Source organism: Phalacrocorax carbo, chromosome 12 (genome assembly GCF_963921805.1).
Source record: "Phalacrocorax carbo chromosome 12, bPhaCar2.1, whole genome shotgun sequence".
Lineage (NCBI taxonomy): Eukaryota > Metazoa > Chordata > Aves > Suliformes > Phalacrocoracidae > Phalacrocorax > Phalacrocorax carbo.
In genome coordinates, this window is record NC_087524.1 from 3,390,053 (window position 1) to 3,406,670 (window position 16,618).

The following is a 16,618-nucleotide window of genomic DNA, read 5'->3' on the forward strand; positions in this document are numbered from 1 at the left end:
TAAACAAATTAATCAAATACTGGCCAGATTTTCACCAAATTCCTGGGGTTACATCAGGGTCAACTGGGCCCAATTAACTTATGTTAGCTTCCCAGGATCATCTGATCTTGGCAATTTTCGTTATTCCAATAAAATTGGGTTTGATTTCTGGTGCAAAGAACAGCTGTGATTCCAGGCCTTTGGCTTTGTCTAATTCCAAGGAGCAGTGTGCAAACAAACTAATCATCTGAGAGCTCGGCAATGAGCACGGGGAAGTGTGAGTTATGCGCATCAGTAACTTGTGCGAGGGAGCTAATTAGGAGCAGATGCTGCAACTTCCCTAATGTTTATATGAGGAGAACAAATTGCCCGCTGGCAGAAAAAGTCGTCTGTAAAAATGATGTTTCAGCCTCATAATTTGAAATGTTTTTATTATATTCCTAATTTGCATGTACAAAATAAATTGTAACTATATATATTCAATCGGCAATGTAGCCTGAGTTATGTAAGACTTAAGGTCTGGACCGTGTCACCCAGCAGTTCTATAAGACCGTTACATATTCAGCTGAAGATTAGATGTCCATGAACCACTGTTTAGAGAAAAAATAACGCGTATTTCCTCAAAAAATAACATGCATGGAGAATCTTACAAAATCAACATGAGTAAGAAATGTTATTCTTCTCTGATTCCCTAGAAAAGTAATAAGAATTTTCTGGTAAATAAATGCTTCCCTCTCTTTTTTCAGTTCTACTAGATGAGAAAATAAATGAGTCGTTAAAACATTGGTGTCACGTAAAGGAGTAATGTTCTCAAGGTATGAAAACACATTCCCTCCCCCTTGCAGAATTCAACCTCTCTTAAAAATATTGAATACTAGAGTGTATAGGGATCCCTTCGTATCAATCACGTATGTCCCACACAGTGAAAGACCTGTCCATTCCCACAGATGTCAGCTGGGACATAAAAGCTTATTTTGGCTGCACTCACCGAGTCCTCCTGCCGTGGGCTAGAACGCCTCCCTCCACCACCTGTGCGCTGCACTGATTGATTCCAAACCAGACCACAGACAGTAGGCTGGAGAAGTTGTTATTTGTTTCTCAAAGTCAGCCTACTGTAGCTCAAAACTGGCTTTGCAGAAGGCTTAGGAGAGGAACATTACGATAGCATTGAGGTAGTTATTGGGATAGTTAGCCTTCTGGGGAAATCTCAACCCCACCTGGTGGGAAGCGTGGGGGTGCTTGGCTGCCCCTCTTACATGCCAAAGACTGAAAAAACCCAGTTGCCTTTAGCTCACTGGTATTACTGCAACGCTGCCAAACCTGCAAGGGAGACATTGAGTCTGATTCCTTGGACGTCACCGGCCACTTCATTTTGCAGAGTTACTCCTGGACAGAGTTCAGTATTGTATGTTAGCAAAATGTGTCTCTTCCAGGGTGGGCTTCAGCTGCGATCTGAGTACTTTAGGAGATGGAGACACCCTCCAGTTTTTTAGGTCATTTACTTCAACATCTAATGACAGACATGGATTAAAAAAAAAAAAAAGTATGGCTATATTTCTATCTGGAATTTGTATGGCTTTGATTTGCCAGCTATTGGTTCGTGTTACTGTTTTCCATTCTAGATTAAAAGAATCTGTTAGCAATTGATATATCCTCCATGTGAGGATACTTAGACACTAAAATCGAATCACCACTAAATCTTCTTTGTGAGAAGCTGAGTATGTGGAGCTCTTTGATGCCTTGCAGCAGGAGAATATTTGCTGATGAAATGCAGGGGACTGCAGCCTGTGGGCTTCCCCTTCTGGTGACATCTCTCAGGACCTGTGCTGGGTGTTTTCTCCGGCCCTCGAATCGTTTCAGTGATTCCTTTCTGCATGCTTCCCAAACATCCAGCATTGCTTTCTGAAAAACACCCAAGCTGACAAGAGGTCAGGTCCTCATTTCTCAAATAATCACATTTTCCCTAGGCATCTTTTTTGGACCTGCCTTAACAACTGATCCAGCTTTTCATGTCTTTACTTCCAGATCATTAAGGAAAGTGCTTAGTAATGTACAGGCCATATCAGTGACCCAGCTGGCCTCACTACACCCTCCTACACCCTAGGCTGGTGTTTCTCTGTTATTAGCTGCTTTCTGAGTCGGGTAGTTCTCCAGTTCTCCAGCCATTTAGTACGTCTGTGTGTGGTGCTAAAGTAGATGAGGGTCCCATTGTGTTAGACCTTCCCTTAAGAAGAACTAAGCATCAGGCGGGCCCCCAAGGAGCTTGCAGCAGGGTACGCAAGAGGTTGGAAAGGACTTGCCTACATCACCCAGAGGGATCGAGACCTTGGTTTCCTGGGCAGACTCTGCTGTCTGCAACATTGAGAAGATAGCTCCTGCTATTAGTCTGACTAATTTGACTATCTTTGAGCTATCAAAGAGGAAGCAGTTTCACTAGGCAGTCTGCACTACCTGGAGCATCCCCAAACAGCACCAGAAATTCTGCCAGCCCTGGGCGGGGATCACGGTGCTCTGGGAGGCTGCAGAACTCAAGCCTGCCCAGGAGCACTGAGGTGAGCCCAGGGTGTCTCTGTGAGCAACTGTGGGGAGAGCGGCTCCCAGTACTCAAGTGGGGAGCTGCTCTCCTGTGGCTCCCAGTGCTTTTGGGGCTCGTTTCCCTGGGGGGTAGGTCAGTGCCTGTGGGGTAGGTCATTGGTGCTGACTGAAGAATACCTCAATGCCCACCATCCGTGCATTTAACTGGTATCTTTAGTTAACCTTTTTCATATTATTTTTTCTTTTTAATTTCCAAATCTAATGCTGAATTCCTTGGGATGTGTTGCCACTGGGCTTCCAGGGATGTACATCAGGCCCTTAATTACTCCTTTCATTCTTCACTCTTCTATGGCTCCTGAAAACACTAAAGTGAAGGTTTTCAAAGCCTCTGGAGAGATCTGTTTCCTCATTTCTCAACAAATAAAATTTTTCTTAGGCAGTTTTGACATTTTAGCCTGCAACACCTTTATTTTTGCTCAGGAGCAAAGCAAGGAGGCAGATCCTCAGGAGATACGAAGTGGCACAGATCTATTGAGTTTAAACCAGAGGGTCTTATCCCAGGTCTGAATCTAAAACAATCTTTCTACATTCCTGTTCTTCAAAGTTTTCTGTTGGCCTGTTTCTCTCCTTTCTTACACAGGAGGAAATTCACTGAAATCAATGAAATTGCACTGGGATGTTCAGAAAAACAATTATTTTTACCAGGGAGGGTTGGCAAATCTTGGAAAAGGTTGCTAGGCAATGCAGTAACGCTCTGTCCTTCCAAGTGTTTGAACCAAAACTAGATAGCTTGCAATAGGTATACCTTGTATCAAACACATTTTGGTGGGTCTAATGTGGAAACCACCGTGTAAAAATCCATGGCCAGCTTGAGCAATTTGGAATAGGCTATAATAAAATCCCATGCCTTAAAATCTCTGCAAAACTGTCACTACGATGTATTGAACCAGTGACAAGCAGAATTTTGAGTGGAAGACATGTAGGACAGGACATGTAACTTTTCCACTGCGTTAATAGAAGCTCTGAAAAAAAGGTGCTAGTTGTGTACCAGCGTCTCTAAATAGGTTCCAGTGATGTCTGAAGCCATGTCCTAGCCAACCTGGGTAGGCTGTCCACTTTGCAGGCGTTAAGTTGGGTTCTCTCAGCTGTGTAGCCTCATTTTATGCCCTTTTTTTTTTACTTTTCAGGACATTGTAGTTCAGTTTTGTCATATGTCACTGTTATTGTTTTAGGCAAAGGAAAGAGCTGGCTGTCTAAGGGTTTTCTGACCTCTGTAAATGCAGACATGGCTGGAGAGTGCTAGCTGCTGAAAAGGCATAGAGGATGAAGACAAGTCACGGTTAAGTTCATAAGTTGGTTGAGTTTAAAGATCCCATATGTGGGGTTTATGGAACCATGTTTTTTGGTTTTAAAAGATTTTTATTAAGTCTTCACAAAATACAAATGAAAAGTCATAAACAAAACCCAGGATCCTGCTCAGAGTTACCCTGAAATAAATCTGGAGTAACTGCCTTGGAGTCAGGCAATGACTCCAGCTTTATGTTGTTGGGGCTAAAAGGAGAGCCTGACCCCATGAGTATTTTCAAACGTGCAGTTATAAAGTATGCAATGTTCTCATAATAATTTAGGCAAAGAAATTTACAGGCTGCCATTCACTAAGGATTGAGTTTAACCAGTGATGTTTGATTTAAATGTTCTTTTGGATTCAAGTGTCATAAGAATGGAATGTGTCCAGTGACCCACACAGACTTTCCTGTGCCTGTTATCAGTGTCGCAGCTAGTGATCCCCAGGCACCAGGAATTTGTCCTCATGACAAACAGGAAAGCATTATGTTCTCTGGAGAAACTGAGGTACACAGCAATGACAGACTTCCTCAGGGTCACAAGGGGAAGTCTGTTGTAGGGCGAGGATAAACCTCTTATTGACTTCATCATAGCCAGGATTTCACTTGGACTTCCCCAGGGCCCATAGGCGACTCAGTGAAGTGTTGGGCTGGAGAAGAGTCATCAGGGCAGCTACCGTCAAGGTGTCAGGGCAGGATTTTTCAGTTGGTGAGATCAAAGGAGGACTGAAAAACCTGTGCCCTTCTTGCCTTTCCACCTCTACTGCCATTTTAGAAAGAGGCTGTCATCAGCCGTGGCGTGAAAAGGCACGGGCGCTACTTTGCCTGTAAACATCTCCACTGCTTTTACGGACCATCAGATATCGGACTGACCTTTTTTGTCCTCGCTGATCTGGATTTGGTTAGTGTTATTAGGGCTTGTTTCCCTTATTTCAAAATTGCATCAAGACTATGTTCTCTTGAATCCTTGCAGTCTTTTCCTTGACACCAGGGGGACCTACAGTATGTTGTGGAGGGTGAGTCTCCCCACAGAGTTAGATTACACATAGAAACTGAACTCCTGGCCCTGCTGCAATGAAGGAGAGACTTGGCAGCCAAGCAGGGATTTCACCCAGACACCAGCCCTTTCTTCTGAGTGCTCTGCTCTGCAGGATGTACTGTTTCCATTAGAGTCGCACTCCAGGACTCCACAAGGGCACTGTGAGAAAACCACTGTTGTCTCTTATATCAGATTTAGGGTCTGCAGTGCTTTAGCCATGAAAGCTCCACAGAGGCTGGGCAGTCAAATCCACGGAAATCAAACGAGAATTTGGGTAAAGCCCCTGGTTAATAAGTCATTCCCAACTCCAATAAACATAACTGGAAATAAATTGCATCCATACATTTCACAGTTTGATTTACATGAAAATGAAAACACGAGAAAGACCTGCCATTGACAAGTTCAAACAATGCAAAATTCTGCACAGTTTGTGTTTATTCAACCGTAATTTATAGCTCAAATATTCCATTGAGATATAAATAAATCAATAGTAGTACACTACTTGTGATTTATCTTGGAGCTGTTTAAAAAAGCCAGATGATTGTTTTCCTATGCTGGTGGTGTGGGGCTATCATAAAAACCATCACACATACAACATTTTGCTGTTCAAGGCCCAAGCAAAACGCCTCCTGACAAATGGCCTCTTTTCACAGTTCAGACAGCTTCGCTTCTGTTCAAACCTCAACCTCGCCAAGTTTCTCATGTGCTCGGTATCCGAAATGAAACTGTCACTCAGCTCTAGATTTAATCTCCGGATGGATTTTTGACAAATGGGATTCAATCATTAAGCCCTTTAGTACCAGCGTTGTGCCAAGGAGGTTGGCTTGGAAGCGGTGGAGGAGCACGTTCATGCACCACCTGACCGCTGACAGGAGCCGTGATTCAGAGCTGGTAGCATTGTTTTTCAATAAATATTATTGGATACAGAAGAGAAAGGAATTCTCCCCCAGTCCCTATGGCTCCTATGGCTCTTGGCAGCGTTTCTGAGGTGAGTGAGTCATTAGCAGCTGCTCCGGAGAGGGGGGAAGGCTGAGCAGCAGTGTGCCACGGCTTCTAGCAGGACTTCTCCACCCTTCCAGGAGTTCAAGGCTTTTTTCCCCAAGTATCTGAGGTTATAGAAAAAACCTTGGTGCTCCAGATTGTGAGCCAGCTTTGGGCTTGGCTTAGGTGAGGAGGCTCGTTTGATATTTGCCAGAATGGGGATTATTAGAATCATAGGAGAATTTAGACTGGAAGGGACCTCTGGAGATCATCTAGTTCAACCCCCTGCTAAAGCAGGTGAGTCCTGAAGATCTCCAAGGATGGAGATTCCAGGACCCCTCTGGGCTCCCCTCCAGGGCTTGTCCCCTGGATTGTTCCTACAACAGAGACCAGGCAGAGATGGATTTACACATCTGCTTTGATCAGGAGACCTCCTAAAGGGGCAAATAAATAATGAAAGCAGAATATGTTCATCTTAATGTGCAAGCTCTGGCCTCCCAGGAGGGGGATCCCCTCTCCTGCCCCTCAGCCTGGGGCAGACACTCTCCCATTTGGGGGCAGGGGACAAGAATTCACTGGGAATTCACAGGTCCACTGTCAGTAGCAAAAACCAGCTTTATCAGGTCCAGACTGACTTGGAGCCCAGAATTCCCTTAGGCCATTCCAGGTAAGGACAAGTCTTTGCCGCACTTGGCCTTTGCCACCAGGGTCAAGCTCTTGGCTCTGATGTCCCTGCTGAGTTTCCCACCTCCCTGGCTGTCAGCTCTTGCCCCCAGAGCACCTCAGCAGCAGGTCCCAGTTGTCAGGGTCCCAAGGGTGCTGTTAACATAGCGTCCCACTCCATTTTATGCATCTAAACACTGCCTGCTGTTTAGCTGGATTAGCACCTTTCAAAAACCCACTGTACGTATGCATATCTTCCACCCCTCTGTGGGCTCCATCTCTTTGCCCTCTGCCTGATTTCCAAATGCTGGGCAGCGTTTTGCAGGGCAGTCCTTGGTATTAGCCCTCAGTGCTCCCCTGCTTGTGTTGTGGCCACTGCCTCCCCCATCACCTCTCCCTTCCCCAGAGCCTTCCAGCACAGGAGTCGGGCAGGATTTCCTGCTGCCTTTCAACCCATTGAGACCTCTGAGGGTGTGAGGGAGCCGGTTTCTTCTGTGTGCTTGTCTCCTTGCCAGTCAAAGCCCTGGGGACGGGGCCAGCTCTCGGCATGCCTCCGGCATTCACACCTCTGCGCTGGGTCCGCACACCCACAAGCCGCCGCCGGCACGGCCTATACTTGCAAGAAAACAAGGTGATGCCTTATCCTGGACGCACGATTTACTCCCCCCAGCCCCCATCAAGGCACTGCTTCATATTCAAACACCCACAGACAATTTGTTTGCTGCCTTTCTCCCCCTCCTTACAGTTTAATGCGCCTGCAAGGGTCTCCAATAGAGCTTGTACCTGGATCTTTGCATTAAAAGCCTGTTTCTCTAATGCACTGGGATATGCATTCCTCCACCTTTGTCTCACACCCAGGGTGGGCACTTAGCCTTTCACCTGAGTCTGCCACCGAAGTGGACAAAAGGATTCGAAAGTCTGCTAAAATCTTCTCCCCAGCCCCGGCAGCTCAGCCTGGTATTTCAGAGTTGGGCTGGGCTTTTTCTGCTTTACACACTGGCATCAGCAAGCGCAATTTTGAAATTTTTTTTTTTTTGGGGGGGAAATCTGCAAATGGCACATGAGTCCAGATGAACTCATGTTATTGCCGCGTCCTGCTTCTGGGGGGCAATTTGTCTGGAATTACAACTACCCTACTAGAAGCTGCAATGCTGTCCCAGGTAATTTGCAAATAGATGACGCTAAATTTGCTCTTGGTGCTGTTCCCTGTGACTTAGCTCTGTTTTACAAGTGCTTCCTTGTTGACACCACCATGCTTATGCTGGGCTGAAGTTGGCCTGGGATTTGAGCATCCATTGGATTTTGTTGAAATGATTCTTGGGTGTCCTTCAGCAGAGAGAATCAGCTGAAAAGGGTCGGAGCAGCCCAGGCTCAGCAGCTCGCTGGGCACATCAACAGCTCCCCAGTGCTTTCTGCCCTGTTCCTGCAGGCAGCCCCTCCAGATCACCAGTTGTTCTCATTTCTCCTCCCCTGATTTCCTCGGATATTGTTGACATATTTCAGATTCCCCTTTAGTGTGGGAAAAGGGAACTTGGGTCCTTGCTCAAGTCAGTTTAATCCAGGCCCTGCAGGCAAGGAAGGTGCCTCCAGCTGAGGTCACTGGGTGGGAACGGTTAACCCAAACTGTCTTTTTTGTCTTCCTGCCCCAAATCACGACATAATTACCTACACTGCGATCATGGGAGTTTTAATTAACCAGTATTTTGTAAAGGTCTTTGCAAGTTACATCGTTTATTACTAAACTATGAACCTGGATTCTTTTCATCAGAACTTTCCGCAAAGTTGAATGTTGAATTTTTGCTTTAACTGGGCTTGTTTGCCTGATACCAGATTCGTGACAGAGAGCAAGAGTGTGCCATCGGCAAGGACCGGGTGTCTCAGCAGACTAATTAATTAGATACCTACATTTGTAGGTAATGTCCGTTGTGTAAGCACAGCCTTCCTGAAGTTAGTGTGACTTAAAGGTGTTTGTCCTGTACTTCAGCCAAATCCACACATTTCTTGCCAAACTGAAATCCCGAACCAATCTTGTCAATTGAATAACTCATTCGTTTAACATATTTAATTAGTCTCTTGTTTCTATGGCTTTGTTTCCTTTGAAGAACTAAATTTATGTGCCCTTGTTCTTGCTGTGCAGTATCCGTTCATTTCCAGTGCTGCCTCACTGTATGGGCTTCAGCCCTCGCCTTCCCGATTCACTTCTCTTGGACCTCCAACTCGTTGTGTCTCCGGAGCTGCTCATCTTTTGTTCAAGGATTAGCAGCATCTACATTTTGTGCTATTAAGTACAGTCACCTTGGACTTGCTTGGGAGCTGGAAATGTTGATGAAATTCTGTTGTTGGAACAAAATGTTCATGATAGTTTTCTGGAATTCCCCTTTATCTAGAGTCTGTCCAACTCCTTAATTCCAGCTCTGGCTAAATATTTAATGACATAATTAACTCTGACCATTGAAGATAATCCCTACTCTGTCAAATTTCACCTTACTAACCTACAAGAGCTTCGTAGCAGCACTTTGTGATAGGCGAGAGTTTTTTGCCGTGGTGCGGCCACTTCTAGTGAGGAGCAGAGCAGCAGCTTAAGTTTGTTTGGCATTCAGGCTTCGGACGTACAGGATACGGATCTAACCAAACCGTAACAGAGACTTTCAGGAGGCAGAGTACAAACATTTAACATCTTGAGTTACAGTTTGGGTAGAACCTCATGTTCCTGCGGCACTCTTAAGATAATGCCCTGAGATCCTCAGTGCAAATAAAACATCTGCTTTATACCTCTGTCAGGCAGGTGACTCTTCTGTAACACAACACCCTTGTGAAATATGGCGGGGCTTATGATCAGTGCTAAGGAAAAAGAGCTCTTGTTTTGTAGCTACATTTATGTTACTTGTCCATTAAAAAATACAGATCCAGCTCTGTTCATGGAAGCTGACATGATCACAGCCGAAAGTAATATGCCTGCAGGCAGGCCAAAAACATATTTATAGCCCATCATTAAGATGATTTGGGAAAGTAATATGTGTTCTGTGTATACATATTGTACTTAATTTTTCTCCACAACAGATGCTTATCGTGGATTTTCTGTGTGTCTGTTGCAATGAAAAAAAGGCAAGGAAAAAAATCCCAAACTGACATTATTTATTGTATTGCCATTGAGAAAAGATCATGAAAGTAAGTTGTAAAAGCTATTGGGCAACATTAAACTTGTGCTGCTGAGTTCACAGGGTATCTCAGGGGACTCTGTGAACTCCTGTGCGCTCTGAGAGCTGGAATCGCTTGCACAGTTCTTGGGCACCGTCTTTGTTTTTGCAGTTTACAAATTAGTGGGCTTGAGGGTAAGATAAATTATGAATGAGGGGAAGATTTCAGACTAGCAAAGACTGTGGGTCTTTGTGGTGAACTTCAGGATCATTGTTTCTTCTGTCATGGCTAAGATCTTTCGAATAACAGAAGCCTGAGAAGGGAAGCTGGGGGTAAAATTGCCACCAGAATGGATGTTCAAATAGAGCCATATGAACTTCCCAAACAGCTGGGTGTTTTTTTCACTGGCAACTGTAGGCTTGGAGTGACTGAAACATGTAAATCGGTGTCAGGCTTACTTACAAAACTGTTTTGCTCAAGTCCCTCCCTTCATGAAAAAATAAAAACATCTCCTTTTGACATTTTCTGAGCAAAACATTTTAGTTCCTTCATTATAAATGTTCTATGTCAATGTTTAAATTAGTTTGCTAGAAAATAAATAATTTAAAACTATATCAGGAGTGAAACAAAAGGTATTTGGGGGTAAATCCCAGCATGTTTTCTTTATTTTTAATTCTCATCTTATAAAAAATAATTTAAATGAAAATATTTTTTAATCAGGCGGATCCACATCATGCTAAAAAAAAATTAACTTAGTTATCTGCTGGAACAGCAAGTGAACTAAAAGTCTGTTAATCACTGACTTTGTGTGCAAAGTGGTCTCAGAATTAGATCAAATGACACAGCAAAGAGGTACAAGTCCAATCATGCATCGTGTCTGACTTTACCAAACAGAACAACTCTGCCCTCGAGGCAAGAGGCAGAGGGGAGTTTGGGGCCAGTTTTCAAGCCATTTATCGTTGATGGTTACACTGGGACAGCTACGTGGGAGCTGAAAATCAGGCCAACAGAGTCATACAGTGGGAAGAATGTTTATTGCATTTACAAAGGTATAAATCAGAGTGGACCGACGCGTGTGAAATCATGGAATTCCCGGGGGGTTAAAGCTTTTAATTTTGTTCCAATAAAGGCAACGTAAGTAAGGAAAGAAGATGATTCTTCTGAGATTGTAACCTCTGGTGTTGCTAGAAATTACACAGGAGCAGCAGTCCCACACGGTTCCCCAGGGTTGCAAAGGGGCACTGACGGAAAGCTCACTTAAATTCGTGTTTTAAAACTCTGCAGAAAGAAATCTACTTTCGTATGCAATGGAGGAAGCAGAGCTACACTGAAGCGTGCAGAGGAGGGATGCTGTCACCACAAATGATCTGTTGTGGAATAAAAACTTTCTCCACAAATCCAACCAAACAGCAGCAAACTGGGTGAAAATGAAGCCTGGCCTAAACCAAAGGAGCAAACCCCATCGGGCACCATTGGTTCGTGTTGGTGCCGTACCCAGTCAGTGCGATATTGTCCTCACTCCTCGACTGGATTCTCTACAGAATTAATTAGGTTTCTATATTTCTATATATGGCTGTGTTTTCTTATCGTACACATTCTGTCAGGACTAAGATAAATAGCCTAGGATTTACAGTCACCACTGGTGGTCCACGCTGTAAGTAGGGCAGAGACCGGTTTACCGTCACTAAGTGCCATTGGTAACGAGTGTCATGGAGATCTTGGCTGGGGCTCCACATGGAGAGGGAGTTTTACTTTGCACCTAAAATGATGATCTGAGCCTCCTAGAGAAATATGAGAAACAGCACCTCCTCTGCAAACTCGACATTGTTCCCACAGGCAAAGGGTGCTCTTTCGGGGAAGGTACAAGTAAATCTGCTGAACAGTTTATGAGATGAAAGTAATTAAAATCTGGGTCCATTAGGTGTGCGGTACCTACAAATTTTGTTTTTCCCAAACATTGCTAATACTGGAAAGATACCTGACTCTCAGAACTACAGATTCATGGAAACTTGTTCACAGGCTGTGTTGGGAAACATCCAATCGTAATTAGACTCAACAGCAATTCTACCTATTTGTTGTGCGGGGCAAGGTAATATCGGTAGCTCAGGTGAGCGTAGCCATCGTGCCTCCAGGGAGAGATGCAGAGCTCAGCAGCCCTCTGCCCTGAGTGCCTTGCTGACACTGAGGCCACCACCCCGCGGGCAGCCACGGGTGCCAGGTGCTGTCACTGGAGGTCACTGCATGCCGTTGTCACCGTCACGTAAAGGTTCTGGGGAAGTGAGGCAGCTGCAGCCCTTCAGGCACAGCGTTGGTGCAGTGGGTTTGGCTGGTGAGAGCGTTTGCTGCCAGAGGGTGAGACGATCAGCGCGGTGCTTTGCCACACAGCCTCAGCAGGCTTCCCTTGAGCTGCTGGTGTGCAGCAACACTCTTGCACTCATCTGGCTGTGGAGGTCTGTTCAGCACCAGATAAATTCTCACTTGCTGGCTTTTTGACTCCTCTGCAAAAGCCAGTGGGCCCCTGGAAGTCTCCCAGAGACCATCTTTCTATGTCCTCACAAAGGCTGGCTGTTGTCATGTGATGTATGGCTTTCAATTCCTGGATATTATCAGGAAACTAGAAGCACCTGAAAGATTTGTTAGTGTGATCCTGTAAATGGCACTACTTGAACCATCCCTGTGATTGGGACCATGACCTACAGTGCGGAAAGCATGAGTCTGCCCTGTTGGAGAGGAGAGACAAAGTTTAATGCTCAGAAACTTTTTCGGCTTCTTCTGTATTTAACCACTAGAGGGAATGATGGCAAAGTCTATGGGTTTTGTTTAAAGTCAGACTATGTTTTGTGTATAAGGCATGACTTCACCAGCCCTCCCACGGCCACGAGGTGCCCTATCCATGGCAGCAGTAACCCTCACCCACACTGCAGGGTTGCTGAAGCTCTTACTCCTCCCTGTCCACCCAGAGCGTTGTGTTTGCTTTGCACGTGAGGAGATGCTAGCAAATAAAATCTTACCCACAATGCTGGTGCATTTTCCTTAGTGAAGGCCAGGGGTCTTCCAAGAAGGTTTTCTGTCCTTGCCATCTGTCTTGCTTGATTTCTCTCACTGCTTAGGCAGGTCTCAGCCATCCGCTCAGAGCAGCAGAACACAGCCATGGTGCAGAACAGGACGGAGGAAAGATGTGAAGCAGCGAGGTGAGGGGAGATAGTAGGGGACCGGCTGGTTGGAAGCACATCTGTTTCACCAGTCCCAAGCCCTGATTTCAGTTACCCTGGGCCTCGCAGTATTTACTGGAATATTTGGTGGAGGGATGTGTTGTATTTGCAGCAGAGTGAATATGCATCCACAGTAACACGAATCAGCCCTAAATGTCATAAACATAAGAATAACCAAGTCTCAACACTGAGTGCATATCTAGATCCATGCTAATGGAGTAATGAAAGCCAGCTTTTTACTGTATGCTTTCCATATATGATAAAGCGATCCATATGTTTTTGTGTCCCATAATTCCTTCCAAAGCAAACATCTTAAACACTGCAATATAGGTGCTATTTGAAACTCAAACCGGCCTAATAAGACAATTACAAGAATACATAAGCCACATGCTAGGAAATAACAATATTGTAGCAACATAAAATGTGTACAAATATATAATTACTTACGTTATCCAGAAATGCTGCCACAAATGGCTTTTCAATTTCCTGGGTCACAAAAGAAGCATTTTCTTCGTAACGTTGTGACCAAAGATACTGATAAACATCATAAAAATTAATTGCTCACCCCTCTCCCAACCTAAATCATTAGCCATAATTATGTTAGCATTTTCCGCCTGTTTCCAACAACTTCATAAGCCACGAAACTGCTGGAAAACACTCAAAAAGTGGGTGTCTCTCTGGAAAAAGTATATTATAATTTTTTAAATTTTAATACATAATTTTTCACTGGTGTTTTGGATTTCTGGCAGGTGATGTCTCTGTAATGACATCTGCAGCGAAGGAAAGGCTTTTAAGCTTTTGTTGGAAGTTTGCAATGTCAGCTCATATGTACGAATCTTTGGGCCTTTTAATTGTTCTTTCTCTTCTGGAGGAAGGGGCTTGGAAGGAAACATGGTTGCTGCTTGATAATAAAAATTACCCTCACAGTGCGGGGCTCCTCCTGATTGCCTGTAGGACCTGGGTGGATTTCTTGCGCTCCTTGTGCTCCTATGCCCAAATTGTCCTTCTTGCTCAGCAGGGCCGGCGTGGTGCAAGGGTGACGGGGCTGCCCGCCGCCGCGGGCTGCGTCTCGTGTGCCTGGCACTGTGCGGGGCCCTCTCTCCTGCAGGGTTAGGTGGTATCGCAGCTGTCATTAATACCCCCCAAACTCTTCATGTCCCTTGTGGTTGCAGGCAGGAACTTGAATATTTGAATACAAAACCCACAGATGTCTTCATGGTTCAAGAAACAGAGACAGCTCAGACAGACGTGTCATTTCCTGACCTCATGTTTTTAAGGCCAGTTTTATCCCCATTATTACTGGTAGGGCTTGGGGCAAAAACACTGAAACAGGAGTTTTACAGTGAGTTTGGTGTTTTATTTGCTGCTTACTTTAGATTCATGGTTCCTGTATTTCCTCCAGTGAATGCCAGTTGCTTCACCCCATTGTAGCAGCTTTACCCATCCATTGAGTGGGAGAAAAATGCTGCCTCAGGAGGGCACGAAGGAGTATATAACCTCCCCAGGATTCGCTGCATGGATTCAAGGTTTTGGAGCTGCTAATTTTAAAAGGAACAGTTAATAACTGAAGCCAACTCGTGCTGCCAGCAGCACCTTTCAAAATAATCACGTGTGTGATATTAGAGAGCGTTGGGACCAAAGAGCACCTACAGACATCACTGAGGTCAGGCCCGTTTGCTGGGGGATACCTGGGGACTGCAAATCACAGCCCCATGGGGCTGCAAGTCTGAAAAGCAGGGCAAAAGGGCGAGACAGAAGGACAAATGGACCATGGTAGGGAGGGAAGGTAAATGAAATAGGAAGTTTTAATAGTAGGGAAGTAGATTAACTGAGAGCCAGTTTCAGAGCGGCAGGACTGGTTTCCAGAATCATGTTGAATTTGATAAGCAGTTTGGAAGAAAAATGACAGGGCGGGATTTTAAACCACCAGACCCTTTCCCCTGGATAGCTGCAAACTGAAAGTTTTTGGCTTTTCATTCTGAAAGGAGATTTTTCATTTAGAAACAAGTATGATAAAAAGCCATACTTACAAGAGTGAAAGAACGCGAAAACAAAAAGAAAGCCTGAATTTTGGTTTTAGTAAATGTTTTTTCTCCCCTCCATTTATCACATTTTTTTCTTTTTGTTTCAGTCCAAGCCTGCTACTCCCCCTGTCTTTTTTCCTGCCTGTGATTTCCCAGTTGTCCACCCGCTGACCCCTCGCTCAGCTCTCCACGGCCTCTCAGCTGTGTTTCGCATAGTTTAGCTGCGGACACCTCCACCCAGGAGGAGCAGCAGTCACAAGCCAGCATGCCCAGCATGCTCCACGCCTAACATCAGCTCTCCAAAAGCTAAACGTTTTGCGTGAGCTAGTTGCTCTCAGCTCCTTGTATGGCTTCCAAAGAGAGAGAAGCTTCTCCAGAGAACATTTCCTCTTCCCTCTCCTTATAGCTCCCGAGCTGCAATGGGAGGGCATGACCACATGCCCCGTGGTCTATGGAGGGAAGCTCTGTGCTCCTCTCGGAGAGGCTACGGCTGGACATCGCCTCCCTCCCTGGGTGTAACCCTGCTGAGATGGCAGCAGGCAGGAGATGCCTGGAGGGGAAAAAACTGGAGGGAGGTGAGGTGTTGGCCTGGTGAAGTTTTCCTTTACTCCTGGTGTTGCTGGGCTTTTGGAGAAGTGACTGAAGCTGGTTTTGCTGGTACAGCTTGGAGGCTTGGGGTGTCACTGAGGAAGGGAGGTCAGGAAGGTGAGCCCAGGACTGCCCTGGGGAGGAGCTGGGGCATAGGCCGAGAAGGATACGGGAACTGGAAGGGACTGGGAGCTGTGAAGGGGACATTATGTACGAAGCATTGTGTTTTCACTTGTACTATCCATTGCTCAATTTGCAATCCATGGTCAGGGCAAAAGCAGCAGTGGAATTCAACATATTTAGACTCACTGGGCACACTTAGTCACAAAAACTTAAAGCTTTTCACCAAGCAGACCACGGCGGGCAGACAAGGGCTCCTCTTCCCAAGAAGGATCCCAGGAGGATTGCAGAAGAGCTTTGGGCACACACTGCGGGAACTTCTGCCGTCGCATGCGACCTTGACACCAGCCCTTCATCTTCTGACTTCTGACCCACCGGGCTGAAGAACTGTTCTAAGGACCAGGCTGGTGTGTGAAGCCGTAACTCCTTCCCTGATCCTACAGCTGAATAATTCAGGTTATTCCGTTTCATTGTGGAGCCCCAGAGCTAGGAACCACTGCAGCCCGGCTGTTCCCCTTCTCCAGCCTGGGTGTCCCAGGCTGTGTTTTGCAGGGGCTGAGGGGAAAAGGTCCCCCGAGTGCCTACCCCTTGCTTTACTGCTAGTCTTTTCCTTCATTTGTGGGTGATTCTGAAGCACAGATTTACTTTCTTCCAGTGCAGGAGGAGACGGCTGTAGAAACACATGAGCCTTGTAATAATTATAAACTAATAAAACCCCCTCTCCGAGGTTTGCTGTTCCACATAGTCATGACCAAGCGGTGCCTTATGCAGGAAACTGAGCAACACACAGTCTCCAGAATTGTTTCCATGAAGATTTTAATCTGCGTAATCTAAGGAGCTTTCTTACAATAAAGCATTGAAATCAACTCATCTGGTCCCATGCTTGTGTTTAGAGTGATTCTTCCTTCACATGTGCCTGGGGTGTTAGGCTGGGCTCACCAGACACCCTGTTTGTTGTTTCGTGCCACGAATCCATCCTCAGCAGGACCAGCGCTC

The 16,618-nt window shown here is 45.5% G+C and overlaps 1 long non-coding RNA gene across 2 annotated transcripts in view; it reads left to right on the forward strand.

The window, feature by feature from the left end:
* The window catches only part of LOC135315465 (uncharacterized), a 108,364-nt gene extending 92,014 nt beyond the window's left edge, over positions 1 to 16,350 (forward strand). The window contains exons 3-4 of one of the 2 annotated variants that reach the window (XR_010374930.1): positions 10,963 to 14,416; positions 15,022 to 16,350. This is a non-coding gene — a long non-coding RNA (uncharacterized LOC135315465). The remainder of the gene's footprint in view (positions 1 to 10,962; positions 14,417 to 15,021) is intronic. The other variant, XR_010374932.1, reaches the window with a different exon arrangement.
* The last annotated feature ends 268 nt before the right edge of the window (positions 16,351 to 16,618 follow it).